Source organism: Heterodontus francisci, chromosome 13 (genome assembly GCF_036365525.1).
Source record: "Heterodontus francisci isolate sHetFra1 chromosome 13, sHetFra1.hap1, whole genome shotgun sequence".
Classification (NCBI taxonomy): domain Eukaryota; kingdom Metazoa; phylum Chordata; class Chondrichthyes; order Heterodontiformes; family Heterodontidae; genus Heterodontus; species Heterodontus francisci.
This window is the reverse complement of record NC_090383.1, coordinates 51397538-51415641: the sequence shown is the minus strand read 5'-3', so window position 1 is coordinate 51415641 and position 18104 is coordinate 51397538. Positions and strand designations below refer to the sequence as shown.

The 18104-nt window shown below is 42.2% G+C and overlaps 1 protein-coding gene across 2 annotated transcripts in view; it reads left to right on the top strand.

Moving 5' to 3' along the window:
* scaf8 (SR-related CTD-associated factor 8) overlaps nucleotides 1-18104 on the top strand; it is a 192126-nt gene that overhangs the window by 80600 nt on the left and 93422 nt on the right. The gene's annotated exons all lie outside the window — the stretch shown is intronic.

The window sequence follows — 18104 nt, the reverse complement described above, 5'->3', positions numbered from 1 at the left end:
TTTACTCCCTCCACCACCAATGCACAATGGCAGCAATGTGTATCATATACAAGATGCACTGCAACAACTCACCAAGGCTCCTTTGACAGCACCTTCCAGACCTGCGACCTCTACCATCTACAAGGACAAGGGCAGCAGATGCATGGGAACAGCACCACATGCAAGTTTTCCTCCAAGCCACACACCATCCTGACTTGGAATTATATCGCCATGCATTCACTGTCACTGGGTCAAAATCCTGGAACCTGCTTCCTAACAGCACTGTGGGTGTACTTACACCCCAGTGACTGCAGCAGTTCAAGAAGACAGCTCACCATCACCTTCTCAAAGGCACTTGGGGGTGGGCAATAAATGCTGGCCTAGCCAGCGATGCCCACATTTTCCGAACAAATAAAGTGTTGCCTTAGAATCAGTCAGCAAGACATTCATATGAAGCTTTGCTGAACATTGTTTTGATTTATTCTATTTTTCAAAAAAATCCTTGAGAAGCCTTTCATCAAATTACAAATGGACTTGCAATTTTTAACACGAGCATTTTCCTTGCATAAATAGAGGGCAAATATGTGGCAGAAAATTATATTGGGTACCTTTGGTCTGGTATGTTTTATGAAGTTTAGCTTCCCGATACATAGGTTGTTCTACTGCACTGTTTGGGTACTTGGATCTTGGTAGTTTTGAAATTATATTCTTTGTGTAATTACAGTTCATCTGCATGCTCTTTTTATTGGAAAAAAATGCGTGTTCTGTAGTTGTAGATTTATAAGGACAGAGGATAATTATGTGTAGATCAAGGGAGGTAGAAACTTGGGAGTGAAGGCATAAAGACATATAGAAAGAAGGGTGGGAATACCACTGTTATGGCTAACAAAATGGTAGTGCAAGCCTAATTTCTCAGGCTATTGTATGCTGAACTTTGCAAAATAATACTTGCTTTGATTCCAGTTGTTCAGTTGACTCCACCCTCCAGCTTTGATGCCTTAATCCCCATTAAAGCCACTTTCCTGTTTCACCCCTGGTACAGCCATCATCTCCACTCCCTTAAGTCCAAGGAATGCAGACTTGAAAGGATGTGGAAGACAACTGACTTGGCCATTCACTGCCTGGTCTGGCTAGGTCACAGTAAGTGCTATAGGGTCCTGTTCTCATTTTCCAAAGCTGCTCACTATTCCACGATCATCATGGAATGCAAAGATAATATCTGGCTTCTTTATTGCAAGCTGTCTATCTGAATCCTCCACCCTCACCTCTAATAACAAGTGCAAGCAGCTCATGGACTTCTTTGCCACTATAATTGAAACCATCTGAACAGCTGCCTTTGCTGCATTCCTCCCTTCCCTAGCCCATTGGACAAAACTTCTAAAGTTTCCTCATGATCTAACCTTGAAATAACATCTTTCTCTAGTTTCTCTTCTATCTCCCCATATGTCCTCTCCAAGCTCATCTTGCCCACGAGACCCACCTCTCGCTCACTTGTATGTGGCACGCACATGTTCGGCTCTGCCATCCTTGAGGATGGAGATGTTCATGGAGTCTGCTACTCCTGTTAGTTGGTTATTTGTGCACCATCATTCACAATTGGCTGTATCAGGACTACAGAGCTTTGATCTCATTTGTTGGTTGTGGGATTGCTTAGCTACGTCTATGCTGCTTCCACTGTTCAGCATGCATTTAGTCCTATGTTGTAGCTTCACATGGCACCTCATTTTTAGGTATGCCTAGGGCTGCTCCTGATATGCTCTTCTACACTCCTCAAAACCAACACTGGTCCTCCAGCTTGATGGTAGTGGTGGAGTGAGGGATATACCGGGCCATGCGGTTACAGATTGTGGTGTAATACAATTCTGCTGTGACTGATGGCTTTCAGCACCTCTTGGATGCCCCGTTTTGAGCTGCAAAATCTGTTTGGAATCTATCCCATTTAGTGTGATGGTAGTGCCATACAACATGATGGAGGGTATCCTCAGTATGAAGATGGGGCTTAGTTTCTACAAGGACTGTGCGGTGATCATGCCTACCAATGCTGCCATGGGCAGATGCATCTGCAGCAGGTAGATTGGTGAGGATGAGGTCAAGTAGATTTTTCCCTTGCGTTGATGTTCTCACCATGTGCTGCAAGCCAGTCTGGCAGATATGTCCATCAGGACTCAGCCTGGTCGGTTAATAATGCTGCTGTCGAGCCACTCTTGGTTGAAGTCCCCCGCCCAGAGTATATTCTGTTCCCTTGCTATCCTTAATGCTTCTTCCAAGTAGTGTTCAACATGAAGGAGTACTGAGGGAGGGCAGTAGGTAGTAATCAGCAGGATGTTTTCTTGCCTAACTTTGACGTAATGCCATGACACTTAATGGGATCTGAAGTCAATGTTGAGGATTCCCAGCGGCACTCCCTCCTGCCTGTATACCACTATGCCGCCACCACTGATGGGTCTGTCTTGCTGGTGGGACATGGACAGGACATGACCAGGGATGGTGAAGGAGGACTCTGGGACATTGGCTGAGAGGTATGATTTTGTGAGTATGACCAAGTCAGGCTGTTGCGTGATATGAAATGTCTGGGATAGCTCTCCAAATTTTGGTACAAATGCCCAGGTGTGACTGAGGAGCACTCTGCAGGGTCGGCTTGGCTGGGTGTGCCTTTGTCATGCCCGGTGCCTAGGTTGATGCTTTCTAGTCCATCGAGTTTTTTTTATTCTTGTTTCCTATAGTTGTTTGATTCAACTGAGTGCCTTGCTCAGCCATTTCAGAGGCCAGTTAAGAATCAACCACTTTGCTGTGGATCTGAAGTTGTATATAGACTGGACTGGCAGATTTCCTTCTATATAGGAAAAAGGTGAACCAGATGGGTTTTTACCACAATCTTGTAATTTCTTGGCCATCATACTACCTTTTTATTCCCAATTTGATTAATTAATTAGTTTAAATTCTCCGCCTGTCATGGTGGAATTTGCCCTCATGTCTCTGGATCATTCATCCAGGATCTGCCTTACTAGTCCAGTAACATTACCATTATGCTACCCATACCTGTTGTTGCTGTCGTTGTTATTGATGACTATCTGATGCAGAGGATAAACTTCAAGCTGCAGATGAGGCCATAGTGAAGATCGGTGACCTGATGCTTTTCTTCATTGAGTTATCCTCCATGTACGAACGATAGTAGCCCCCTTGAGGTACTGTATTTGATGGGAAGGATACTAAAGTAAATATCATTGCTGCATGTATGCGTTTTTCTTTCTAAGAATAAGGAATACGCTGCAGGAGCAGGACAGTCAGAATTTTGTGCATTCTGAAAATCTGATTTTGAGCACCTCTTGAACAACAATATTTTTGTAAGTTTTTTTTCCCTAAAATTAATTACCAAAGATATTGGAATAAAACCGATTCCTGTTGCAGTAGACTTTGTAACAATCATCTGTTCAAGCTGTTGTGTGTAAGTGGGATTCATCTTTTTAAAATGAGTGCATTTTTTTTAGTGAGAAAATATTTGTACTTGCAACATGCTTGGTGTATTTAATTCCATCCTGGCCTTGGCGACTGATCCCTTGGTATAGCAAACCGTGGGCTATTTTCAGTTGTTGTCATGTCTCCCACACTCCATGTAATGTAACATAATGGTCCAGATTTTGCTGCTACAATAAATGCAAGTTTAATGCGCATGCCGCAAGTTGCTGGATGATTTGTGACGCTCTGCCGTTCACCTAACGAAAATGACAGGTGGCCTTCAATCTCATCGTGAGTTTCAAGAAATTGCTGCATTTGCACATTAATTGCCAACTAAACCCACCGCTGAAAGTTTGGGCGAGTAGGCAACAGTTAAAAGTACCTTTTTAATGACCAGATTTATGTTCCTGCAATGCCACTCAACCTGTCTGGTCCAGAAAAGGGACAATTGAAAGAGTGGAGTCTCATTTCCACAAGTGGTAAATAGTTCTTAGAAATTTAAAAAAATGTTTTGTTTTTACTTTATGTCTCTTATTCTCTCTCTCAAACCAATCTTTCATTCCCTCTGTCTTTTTCTGTAATTTACCTAATTTCCTTCGACATTATTCCTCTTTCTTTCTCGATCTTGAAATCTCATTGATTAAGGAATATCCGAACTGGAATAGGCCATTTAGCCCCTCAAACCAGTTCCGCTATTCAGTGAGATCGTGGCTAATCTGCAACCTAACTTTAAGTATCCAGCTTTACCCCTGATCCGTTGATATCTTTGGCTAGCAAAAATCTGCCAATCTCAGTTTTAAAATTAACAATTGATTTAGCATCAATGGCTGTTTGCAAAAGAGAGTTCTAAACTTCTACCCGTTTCCTAATTTCATTGCTGAAAGATCTGTCTCCATTTTTTTCACCATGCCCCCCAGTCCTAGACTCCCCAACTAGCAGAAATAGTTTCTGCCAGTCAACCATATCTGTTCCCCTTAATATCTTGAAAACTTCCATCAAATCGGCCCTTAACTTTCTAAATTCCGGAGAATACAACCCCAGTTTATGTAATCTCTCCTTTTAATTTAACCCTTGGAGTCCAGGTATCATTATGGTTAATCTGCACTAGACTCTCTCCAAAGCCAGTACATCCTTCTAGAGTGTGGTGCTTAGAACTGCTCACAGCATTCCAGGTGTGGTTTTTAAAGATCAGAATTCCATTAGCCTTTTTGATTATTTTCTGTGCCTGTTCATGACATTTTAATGATCTTTGTGCCTGGACCCCCTAGTCTTTCTGGACCTCTACTGTTTCCAGCTTTTCACTATCCAGAAAGTACCCTGTTCTGTGATCAGCTTTTTAGGTCCAAAGTGGATGACCTAACATCTGCCTACCTTGAAATCCATTTGTCACGGTTTTGTCCATTCACTTATCTATCAATGTCTCTTTTCAGTTTTATGCTTCCATCTGCACTGCTTGCAATGCTGACTATCTTTGTGTCATCTGCAAACTTGGATGTGTTGCTTTCTATGCCATTGTCTAAGTCATTAGTGAATACAGTGAATAGTTGAAGCCCCAACATTGATCCTTACAATCCCACAAGTCACATCCTGCCAATTATCTGCCCATTATCCCTACTGTCTCCTCCCGCTCAGCTAGTTTCCTAACCATGTCAATAATTTGCCTTCAATTCCATGGTCTTCAACTTTAGCTAATAGTCTCTTGTGAGGGACTTAGTCAAATGCCTTCTGGAAATCCATAAAAATAACATCCATAGACATTTCCATGTCCACTACTTTAGTCACCTCTTCAAAAAATTCAATCAGATTTGTCAGGCGTGACATCCTTTATAAATTCATGCTGGCTGTCTTTGATTAGCTGAAAATTTCAAGGTGTTCAGTCGCTCTATCCTTAATTATAGACTCTAGCAGTTTCCTGACAACAGATGTTAGGCTAAATGGTCTATAATTCCCTGGATTCCCTCTCTCACCTTTCTGAAATAGCTGACTGATATGTGCAATTTTCCAATCTAAAGAATGGCTCCTGAATCGAGAGAACTTTGGAAGATTATGGTTCTGGCACCTGCAGTGTTCTCACCGACTTTTAAAATCCTGGGATGGAAGTCACCTGGTCCTTGGAATTTTTTCTCTTTAGTACCATTAGTTTTGCCATTACTTTTATCTTGCTGTCCATGATTCAGTAATAATTTCCCTGGGATGCTGAACTCTTCCTCCACTGTCAACAATGATGCAAAGATTCAGCATGTCCATCATTTCTTTATTTTCATTGACAACATCACCATTATCAGTTTTCAAGGGGCCAAATTGCTTTTGACCACCCTATTTTTCCTAATTAAATTATAAAAGTTTTTTGTGTTGATTTTATATCCCTTGCAGGTTTCATATTCCCTTTTTGATGCTTTCACTGTCTGTTTTGTCATCCTTCTCTGTTCTTTGTATCCTTCCCAATTGCCTGGATCCGTGCCATTTTATAAATTTTGTGTGCTTTTTTTTTTAGTTTCATGTTGTGTCTTACTGCTTTAGTTGTCCATGGCTGTCTTTTGGCAACTAGAACTCTTGTCCTGTAGAGGTATAAGCTGTTTTTGTATCACAATTCTTTTTTGAACACCTTCCACAGATTTTCTATCGTTTTACCCATTAACAGATTATCCCAGTTTACTATCTCCGTTTCATCTCTTTGAAGTCAGCCTTACCTAAATCTGGAATGTTAGTAGCTGTTTCATGTTTCTCCTTTTCTAGTAGTACATTGAACTCCGATCATATTATGATCGCTATTCAATAAATGTTCATGCACCATTTGGCTGTTAACTAAATCTGGCTCATTGCTCGTTACTAGATGTAGTGTGGCATGGTTCTGGGACATGTTGCAGAAAACTAAACCCGGACACGCTCAACATAGTCACTGTCTTTCTGGCATGTGCTAGTCTGCGTATCCTAAGGTACATGAAAGTTAAAATCTCCATTAAAACTACCCAGCATGTAGCAAGACGATAGCCATGCCACTATTGACTCATTCTTCCAGCAACTTTTGTAGGTCAGACAATTTCTATAATTGCACGGCAGCATGTGTGTGCATGTATGTATATATGCAGGTGGGTATGAATAAATATAAGTGCATTTATGTGCATATTTGCGTGTGTGTAAATAAAGTTTTGTTGGGTGCAAACTCTTCTATCCAGTACATTTTTTGAGTTCTCATCTGTAATATGTGTTCATGGTAAATATTTTAATGTACTTTAACGTATCTGCATGTGTTGCTTTACAGTGGAAATCAAATGGAGATGCCATTAGCTTTTGTCGGATAGGAGATCTGAAAAATTTTCTTTCGTTTTAGCTAATATATTCCAATTAATAAAAAAATCCTAGTTAATGCAGTAAATTTTGTCATGTTTACTTGAATGTTAATGTAATCACAGGCAATCAATTTCTGTGTGAAGTAACATGAAATGCCCACTAGATAGTGATTTTGTAAATCTCATTTTGACCATCACATCTCTTTATACTCAAATCACATTCCTAAATTAGCAACAAATCGCACCAGAATAGGTAGGGAACGTATTCAATCAACAGGTAGCAACCAGGAATGAAAATCACCATGAAGTCAGAAGAGCTATGACAGATGCAGATCGGTCTTGCAGGAGGGGGCAGTCAGAAGAGAGGGTTGAGGTACCATACAGGAGCAGTTTGAGCAGTGGCTGCCAGTGACCTATGGTTTAAAAGTGGTAATTCTGTTAAGTGATACATTTTGGGAGGAAGAATGAGAAGAAGCAGTATAAAATAAAGGATACAATTCTAAAGGGGGTGCAGGAGTGGAGGGACCTGGGGGTATATGTGCACCAATCGTTGAAGGTGGCAGGGCAGGTTGAGAAAGGGGTTGAAAAGGCATACGAGATCCTGGGCTTTATAAATAGAGACAAAGAGTACAAAAGCAAGGATGTTATAGTGAACCTTTTTTTTCCTCCTTCAGCCTCCTTGTCTCGAGAGACAATGGGTAAGCGCCTGGAGGTGGTCAGTGGTTTGTGAAGCAGCGCTTGGAGTGGCTTTAAAGGCCAATTCTAGAGTGACAGACTCTTCCACAGGCGCTGCAGGTAAAATTGGTTGTCGGGGCTGTTACACAATTGGCTCTCTCCTTGTTCTTCTGTCTTTTTTCCTGCCAACCGCTAAGTCTCTTTGACTTGCCACTCTTTAGCCCCGCCTTTATGGCTGTCCGCCAGCTCTGGCGATCACTGGCAACTGACTCCCATGACTTGTGGTCAATGTCACAGGACATCATGTCACGTTTGCAGACGTCTTTAAAACGGAGACATGGACAGCCAGTGGGTCTGATACCAGTGACGAGCTCACTGTACAGTGTGTCATTGGGGATCCTGCCATCTTGCATGTGGCTCACATGGCCAAGCCATCTCAAGCGCAGCTGGCTCAGTAGGGTGTATATGCTGGGGATGTTGGCCGCCTTGAGGACTTCTGCGCTGGAGATACGGTCCTGCCACCTGATGCCAAGGATTCTCCGAAGGCAGTGATGATGGAATGAGTTAAGATGTCACTCTTGGCTGGCGTACATTGTCCAGGCCTCGCTGTCATAGAGCAAGGTATTGAGGACACAGGCTTGAAACACTCGGACTTCTGTGTCAGTATGCCATTTTCCCACACTCTCTTGGCCAGTCTGGACATAGCAGTGGACGCTTTTCCCATGCGCTTGTTGATTTCTGCATCGAGAGACAGGTTTCTGGTGATAGTTGAGCCGAGGAAGATGAACTCTTGAACCACTTCCAGAGTGTGGTCGCCGATATTGATGGATGGAGCATTTCTGATGTCCTGTCCCATGATCGTTTTCTTGAGGCTGATGGTTAGGCCAAATTCGCTGCAGGCAGCCGCAAACCTGTCGATGAGACTCTGCAGACACTCTTCTGTGTGGGATGTTAATGCAGCATTGTCAGCAAAGAGGAGTTCCCTGATGAGGATTTTCTGCACTTTGGTCTTCGCTCTTAGCCGGGCAACGTTGAACAACCTGCCATCTGATCTTGTGTGGCGGAAAATTCCTTCTTCTGAAGACTTAAATGCATGTGAGAAGAAGATCCCAAACAGTGTGGGTGCGAAAACACAACCCTGTTTCACACCACTCAGGATAGGAAAGGGATCTAATGCACCGCTATGCTGAATTGTGCCTTTCATATTGTGATGATGCTTAGTAGCTTTGGTGGACATCCGATCTTTGCCTGTAGTCTGAAGAGGCTATGTCTGCTGACGAGGTCAAAGGCTTTGGTACGATCTATGAAAGCAACGTAGAGGGGCATCTGTTGTTCGCGGCATTTCTCCTGTAGCTGGCAAAGGGAGAACAGCATGTCAATGGTGGATCTCTCTGCTCGAAAGCCACACTGTGCCTCAGGGTAGACATGGTCAGCCAGCTTCTGGAGTCTGTTTAAAACGACCCGAGCGAGGCCTTTCCCCACTATGCTGAGCAGGGAGATTCCACGGTAGTTGTTGCAGTCACTGCTGTCACCCTTGTTCTTATAGAGGGTAATGATATTGGCATCACGCATGTCCTGTGGTACTGCTCCCTCATCCCAGCAGAGGCAAAGCAGTTCATAGAGTGCTGAGAGTATAGCACACTTGGCACTCTTGATTATTTCAGGGGTGATGCCATCCTTTCCAGGGGCTTTTCCACCAGCTAGAGAATCAATGGCATCACTGAGTTCCGATTTTGTTGGCTGTTCGTCCAGCTCATCCATGACTGGCAGAGACTGGGCTGCATTGAGGGCGGTCTCAGTGACAGCATTTTCCCCGAAGTACAGTTCTAGGTAGTGCTCCACCCAGTAGTCCATTTGCTTGCGTTGGTCAGTGATTGTTACCCCTGATTTAGACTTGTGGGGGGGCGATCTTCTTGATGGTTGGCCCAAAAGCTCTCTTAATGCCATCATACATTCCTCTGATGTTTCTGGTGTCGGAGGCCAGCTGAATACAACTGCATTGGTGTTGTCAGTAGTCATTTGCACAGCACCTGGCTGTTCTTTGTGCAGTGCTTCTGGCTGCTTTAAGTGCTACGGATGTTAACTCGCTTGGGGCTTTCTTGTAGTTCAACAGTGCAGTGCGCTTAGCGGCTATGACAGGTTCCAGCTCTTCAAAATGAGATTGAAACCAGTCTGCATTCTGCTTCTCACGTTTGCCAAAGGTGGTCATTACTGACTCATAGATGGCGTCTCTGATGTGAGCCCACTTCATCTCTGCATCCCTTGCAGGAGTGTTTTGAATGGCTTTTTCAAGTGAATTTAGAAACTTATTTAACAGCTGTGGATAAGAAATTCTGCTAGTGTTGATGCGTGGGCGGCCCTTCTGCTTGGAGTGATGTAACTTCTTTGGTCTGAGTCTAACTTTGCTGCACACCGGGGAGTGGTCGGTGTCGCAGTCCTCACTCTGGAAACTGCGTGTGATTTGAACACTGTTTATAGAGGCTTGCCTTGTGATGCTGAGGTCCAGCTGGTGCCAACGACGTGATCTTGGGTGTCTCCATGAAACCTGGCGACAGGGTTTAATATGAAAGAATGAGTTGGTGATGCAGAGGTTGTGATAGGTACACAACTCCAGCAGTCTCTGTCCATTCTCATTCATCCTTCCAATGCCATAGCACCCAAGGAAGGAGGGCCATGAGTCATTATCAGCCCCAACCCTGGCGTTAAAGTCCCCCAGCAGGAACAAATGTTCGGTATTAGGAATGCTATTAATGATATTATGGAGTTCCTCGTAGAACTGGTCTTTAACTTCAGGTGGGGAGCAGAGTGTTGGAGCATAGATGCTGAGTAGGTGTGCTGGGCCAGAGGCGGTGAGCAGTCGGATGGACAGTATGCATTCCGAGCCATTTGAAGGTGGCTCTAACATGCTGAGCAAAGAGTTTCTGATGGCGAAGCCCACTCCATGCTGTCTTGGTTCTTCAGGATCCCTACCGTGCCAGTAGAAGGTGTAGTCTTACTCTCTTAGAGATCCGCTCGCAGGGAGACGTGTCTCCTGAAGTGCTGCAATGTCCACATTGAGTCTACTGAGCTCGTTGTTAATGATGGCGGTCTTCCGAGAGTCGTTGATTTGTGTAAGGTCTTCCGACAGGCCAGGACATATAGTTCTGACGTTCCAGCTTGCAGCTTGCTTTTGTCGTGCTGTGTGGTGCAGTGTTACAGTCCACTTGTCGGGCAATGGCTCTGAACTCCAAGCACCCATTGAGGCAGGTGGACTGTGGCGGGACAGAACCTTTTTGACCGGGGACTGCCTGCCTTGAGGAGGACGGTAGCGATGACCTCTCCCACTGACAAAGGCAACCCATGCCGCCCAATCTCTACGCCCATTGAGCTGGACTTATAACCGGTAACTGCTGCCTTCCGTGTTGTTTTGGTCGCTGTGAGGCGACTATGGAGTGACCTCTCCATGGCGCATGCCTGGGCAGAATGTATGGAGGTTGTGAGTTGCCTAAGTGTCAAAACCCCCTTCTCGGCCTTCCTAGTAGGTTCCAGATGAGTGTAGAGCATGATGTTTGGCACCCATATGGCTGCGGGAACTGCCGGATACATGCCAAGGGTCACACATGACTGCCTTAGGGGTTATGCTCTTGATTTTCTGTTGGGGTTTACTCCCTTAGCCTTGGTCTTTCCCGAGACTGCCACAAGGCAGTGGGGTTGTTTGCTGCTATCCCTGAGCAGAGGCTCTAACAAGTAACCCTAACAAGCCCCTTCCCCTCTCCCTCCATGAAATCGCACAATTTACATCCAAGAGTATTGTGTACCCTTTTGGTCTCCTTATCCAAGGAAGGATATACTTGCCAGAGAGGGAGTGCAGTGGAGGTTCACCAGACTAATCCCTGGGATGGTGGGATTGTCTTATGAGGAGAGATTGAGGAAACTGGGGCCGGTATTCTCTCGAGTTTTGAAGAATGAGAGGTAATCTCATTGAAACTTACAAAATTCTTACAGGGCATGACAGGTAGATGTAGAAAGGATGTTTTTCCTGGCTGTTGAGTCTAGAACTAGGGGACAGAGACTCAGAACAAGAGGTTGGCCATTTAGGACTGAGATGAGGAGGAATTTCTTCAAGAGAGTGGTGAATCTTTGGAATTCTCTTCCCCAGAGGGCTGTGGAAGCTCAATCATTGAGCAATAGGATGATTGAGTGGACAAAAATTTGGCAGACAGAGTATAATGTGGGAAATGTGAGCTTGTAAAACCTGGTTTGGCCTTAACTGGAATATTGTGTCCCATTCTGGGCACTGCATTTTAGGAAGAAAGTGAAGGCATGAGAGAGGGTGCAGAAAAGATTTGCAAGAATGGTTCCAGTTATGAGGGACTTCAGTTATGTAGATAGATTGGAAAATCTGGGGTTGTTCTCAAAGAAGAAAAGGTTGAGAGACCATTTGATGGAGGTCATAGAGTCGTACAGCATAGCAGCAGGCCCTTCAGCCCACCGCGTCCATGCCGACCAGATTGGCTATCTATACTAATCCCACCTGTCTACATTAATTGCAAATCCCTCTATGCCTTGCTCATTCAAGTACCTGTCCAGATGCCTCTTAAATGTTGCTACTGTTCCTGCCTTCACCACCACCTCAGGCAGCTCATTCCAGATACCCACTATTCTTTGTGTGAAAATCTTTAGAGGGGTGGACAGAGTAGATAGGGAGAAACTGTTCACGTTGGCAGAAATATCGAGAACCAGAGGGCACCGTTTTAAGGTGAATGGCAACAGAACCAACAGATTAGGATCTGGAATGCACTGCCTGAGAGTGTGGTGGAGGCCAATTCAGTTTTGGCTTTCAAAAGGGTATTGGTTAATTATCTGAAGAGAAAGATTTGCAGAGCTATGGGGAAAAGGCGAGGGAGTGGTACTAGCTGAGTTGCTCTTGCAAAGAGCAGGTGCAGGCACGACGAGCTGAATGGTTACAGCACAGAAGGCCATTCTATGATTCTGTAATCTATGACAAATGGCAGACTTGCTAAACACTTATATTGTATCAGTCTTCGTGAGAGAGGATGAGGATAAAATATCTGAAATAGTAGGAAAATTAAAAATAAATCAAGGGGAGGAGCTTACTAGACTTAATACAAGTAATAAAATAGTAATAGAGAATATAATGAGGCATATGGTAGACAAATCTCCAAGATTGGTGATTTCCACCCAAAGTATTCGAAGAAGTAGGTGAGGAAATTGTAAATGCTCTTGTCATGACCTCTGAAAACTCACCTGATTTAGGAATTGTCCCTTTTGGATTGGAAAATTGTCAATGTCACTGCATTATTTAAGAATGGATAAACTAGGAACTTGTAGGCTTACTTGCCTATCATCTGTTGTGGGAAGATGGTAGAACTAAGTCCAGCAATGTTTTCAGCCCCTTGTTATTTCTTATCTCCACCCATGCTGATTCTACTTCCTGATCTGAGCCAAGATCCTTCCTTGCTACTGTCTTTATTATCAGGGCTACCTACCTAAGCACAACACCAACCACTCCCTCAGCCCCCAACCCAATCTTCCCCCTTTTCCATTTTGTTTGTCTTTTCTAAATGCCAAGTACCCAGTTATTAGATCAAACCTATTTATCTCTATTTGTGCTGTTAATTTATCTATCTTATTAAAAATAATTCATGCATTCAGATAAAGGGCCTTTAATTTAAACATTTTCCCATTTTTCCCTGATTATTCCCTAGTCCACTTTTACAGTTAAACACTCTGTCCCTTCCTGTTGGCTCTGCTTATGTTTACCCAAATCACCACTCTTCTCTATGGCTTTTACTTATCTTTTTAGAGGAATAAATTTCCCCCAAACTGAACCCTCTCACCGCTTCCCCTCTTCCCACCCATGCCCCTGAATTTTTTTTTACGTTTGTAGCTCTATCCACAGCCCTAGGTATTTGATTCACGAGGACACTGGTCCCAGCACAGTTTAAGTGGAACTGTCTTTCCACAGTACTGATGCCAGTGCGCCATGAGTTAAACCCCCTGTATCTCAGCACTTTTTGAGCCATGCATTCAACACTCTGATCTGATTTACCCTTTATCAATTTGCACGTGGCTCAGGTAGTAATCTAGAGGTTATTACCTTTGAGGTTCTGCTTTTTAATTTGTATGCTATGTCCTCAAACTCCCTCAGGAGAACCTCATTCCTAGTACTAACAATGCCAATGGTTCCTATGCAAACTGGCGTTAAGGTAGAAATCAACCATGATCTTATTGACTGGCTGAACAGGCTCAAGGGACTGAATGGCCTACTCCAGTTCCTATGACTACATATCACCTGGTTTTCCTGAGCACAGTACCTCGAGACAAATCAGTTAGCCTGTTTGCTTAAGTAAATAAGTTTGAATGCCTCTTTTGATGCCTATAACAGTATGCTGCATGGTGCACTGCTGCTTCATAATGTGCGTGTACATGCCGACCACGTGCATCATCAGTCCTGCCCCATCGAATAGAAAATTACAGAGAACAGAAATTTTCAGACAATTTTTTAGCAGTAACCACAATATATCTTCAGAGCTGAGCAAAAAAACTTTTTCTTGGGGAACTTTGATAGTTAAATATGTACAATGTATACTAGCTGATCATCGGCAGCAAGCATAGTGAAAGCACCATGCACATATACAGTGTTACGGCCAAGGTGAGGAGGGTGTCACAGTTGCCCCTCTTGCCCTTCCTCTTATTTGACCGCAACAGGGTTTATTCCTTTTAAACTGGTTGTGCTCACCACCTCTGAGTGTTTTACCTTTTACCTTTAATGTGTTTGTGAAAGAACCAATCGGACAGATTTTCTTGAGTTTAAACAAAAAAGAGGTAAGTTTATTATACTCAACAAGCTAAATTCAATCTAAAATAGTAAATAAGCTACACATTGACACACACATTCATACCAGGATCTCTCTCACACAAGTAGATTACAAAATGGAAAGTAGGATTTTTGGTTGGATTTAAGTCCAGAATAAATAAAAGTTAAATACACAGTATGAGGTTGGATGATTCGGTGGTCTTCCAGCTGGAGTTGTATTTTTCGAGTCTTTGGTTGGTCAAAGTGCACTTTGTGGCTAGCCCTCTTTGCTCAGGGTTTTCTTGGAGGCAGAATTGTAGGTGGCTCTCTTCCCCTGGTCTCTGGCTGTAGATGTCTGTAGGCTTGGCAAGTCCACAGTTGCAGATGGTTTTCAAACTTAATGTTTTCTGAAGAGAGAGAAAGAGAGGCACACAGCCTTCTCTACTTCTGCACACTCAGTTACTGCTTGTCTGTTGTCTGTGTAACAAAACTCCCAGTTTTTTCAGAGATGGACAGACAGTCACATGACTGCCTCAGGGTATTCTCTGGAACCCTCTAATGAGATACAAGGTTCAGAATTGGCACCACAGGCCCCCGGATGCCAATATTAACACACGGAGGGGTTTGCTCTTTCAAAGTCAATTGCCTTGACTGATGTGCTAATGAAGCAATCCTATGTAATTCAGTTAATCAGAGCAAGTCATTGTTCTGGGTCCAGGGCTTCTCAGACTTCTGGCTTAGGTTGGGCCTTGGAATGTGCAAAGGTGTTTCAGATACAAATTGTGGTGGCCATCTTGGCTGACAATTTTTTTTTTTAAAGTTAACTGTAGGATTTTCTCCATTAAGAGTCTAATGTAATTTCCAACTGATGAATTAATATTTCTCATTTAGCATAGTGTTTTCTTGACAACAGCTATAGAAACAACTGACATACGGAATAACTTGGGGCAGATCTTTTTACCTTGTATCCGTCAATCTCCCATAGTGCTCCAGACGGGGGAGTCAAGACCTTGAGCAGCATTTAGTAGATGAATTGGTTAGAGGCCGGGGATAGGGCGCACAAATTGAACTCTGTCTCCAGTTTAAAGTCATAAATTAAATTTTTATATTTTGGCAAAGTGTACAGTTGCAGAATAGGAGTTTCTTTGAGTACAGCTGAGGAGATGGGAGACACAAAATTGAGGTGTTACAATGTCACAACTGGGGTAAAAGTTGTAATTATAAGAAGACGTGCAATTTCCATTTTGAATATTGACATGGAATTTATAATGGAAAAGTTGGCACAGGAAATATATACAGAAGATTTTTAATATAGCAATGTGTATTCTAATTTGTTATAGAAGTTGCAACTTTTAGTTACGTTTATGAATAATAGTAGTTTGAATTATGGACATAGCCAGTAGCAACTTGTGAAAACCTATATGTCATTCAATTTTGGAGTGATATGGTTGAATTTAAAATGTCCAACACTGAATACTGCTGCAAAATTGTTTAAGGAAGGAAAGGGACAAATAAGGAAAAAAAAAATTCTTGGCCTTTGCCCAATAGAAAGTGAAGATAGAAGACTGGTCTTTCATATCACAGATATATATTTATGTAATACTGGTATGCATTTATCTACCCAGCTGGAGTTGGTAAGGAAAATATATACCTTTCAGAAACCCAATCAAAAAATTTACTTGACTGTCTCAGGGGAAATCCCGTTCAACAGTCAGGCGCATTCTGCTCCCTTGCAACAGTAGATCCTGCAAAACCCTGTAAGCAGAGCCAACGTACATTATGTATGGTGGAAGAAATCTGAATCAGAAAAGTATAGAATTTAATATTTTTCTATTTTCAATATTTGAAGTGTGAATGACTCAATGTCGTTCTCAGTTCTTCAGTTCGGCTGTCACAAGTTAAATGTCATACCTTTGCTCAAATATGCAACTTAATCATGCCAATTTGTTAAAATATTGATCAAAAATCCCTCAGAAAGGGACTAATTTGTAAAGTGAGTTTTGACCAGTCAGATTGCTTGTTACTCTTTTTTATATTTTTTTTGTGTTTGCTTTATTTTATTTCATCTTAGTTTGTTCAGTTTGCTTACCCACTTTTTTTTTCATGTTTGTACTTGCGACTGTTCAATTTTCAGTCCGTTAACACCCTATCTGTGCTAATGCTTTGTCTTTCAACACACCATTAACATATTGATTGCCTTTTCTCCATGACCTTCTGGTCAGCTATTCTGTGACCTTGTCCTATCTACACCTCTTTTTGTTATCTCTTGCCCCACCCCTGCTTTACTTGCTTATAACCTTTCACATTTCTAATATTTGCCAGTTCTGAAGAAGGGTCACTGACCTGAAATGTTAACTCTGCTTCTCTCTCCACAGATGCTGCCAGACCTGAGTATTTCCAGCATTTCTTATTTTTATTTCAGATTTCCAGCATCCGCAGTATTTTGCTTTCATATTATTGCTTGTTACTCTGTCTGGCTTAATAAATATAGCCCTATAAATAACGTTTTATACGTATAAAAGAATTGCAATACTATTTTGAAGATGATTAATTCTCCCCAGTGCTCTTGGATAATCCCTCAACCAGCATCAATAAAACAGATTATTCAGTCATTATTGCATTCCTATTTGTGAGATCTTGCTGTACGCAAATTAGTTGCCACGTTTCCAATTGTACAACAGTGACTACACTTCAAAAGTACTTCATTGGCTGTAGAGTGCTTCGGGTGTCCTGAGTTGTGCAGGGTGCTATGTAAGTGCAAGTCTTTCTTTTGTAGCAAACCTAAAAGTGTAGCAGTTTTCCCTAAAATTATTGGATCAGTATGCAGTTTCATATTCTTATATTGGTGTTTGTTTCCTGGGGCCTTCCTGTGTCTTAGAGGCCTGAAGCTCATTTTCATCAAGCTTGCAACTTCGTTTATTTTCCTGTAATTTTACTTTTCTGTGAACATAGATGTGCAGCCGTGGCATCTAATCTTTGCCGAATCTTGATGACTTTGGTCTACAACGCCTCTATTTTGCCCTTTTAATCTTAGTTTAAGCTGTTTTGTGATGAGACTTTTTCATTTCACTTAATTCTTTGAGAAGTTTCTTCTCCAGTTTAAAATTGGGCTCAATCAATTATTGTTTTATAAAATGTAAATGTAAGAAACAAATGCAAACATGAATGTTAAGGACTGAGACACAAAGGGATAGTGAGTTAAAAAAGGGGAAAAAGAACTAGCAAGGAAGAAAAAATTAATAGGTGCTGAGCACCAAAACTGAAAATGTGTACAGCGTATATATTCAGAAACACACAGATATAGTGATGAGCTCTGGACTATCACAAGAGCAATGCCACAGTCAATTTAGTTATATTTAGAATAACATGAATTTAAAATTGTAATGTCCCATTGCAGTCAAACTTAACAAATGTTCTAGTATATACTTTACAAGCATGGCAAAATTTGCCAAAATCTGTTGTTTCCTCTGTTTGGATGACCAGAACTTAAAATTATTTTTGTCCATATTCGTAACCTATCTACCCATTTCTGTTATGCTGCAACCTGTGGTTTACTTGACTATGACTGGTCTGCAAATCCAAGTGTTAGGCAGTGGTAGTTCTTTCAACAAAATCTCTAATCACTATGCATTAATGTTTTGAGACAGGCGCATAACATTTTTGAACAGTTACTGCAGAAACATTGTAGATGCTAAAAATAGAATTTTGTTGCTCTGGAATGACACCAAATCACTGATATGGTATCATCATGATGCAGGAAAAAAATCCTTATATATAAGAACAAAAAGATGATGTGATCAGCAGCAGCACTGTATTATTGCTGGCCTTCAGTGGCTTGAAAGACAGTTTTTTAAAATAAGCTTTTCCAATTTAATCTACTTTGTTCTATTCATTTGCTGTTGAAG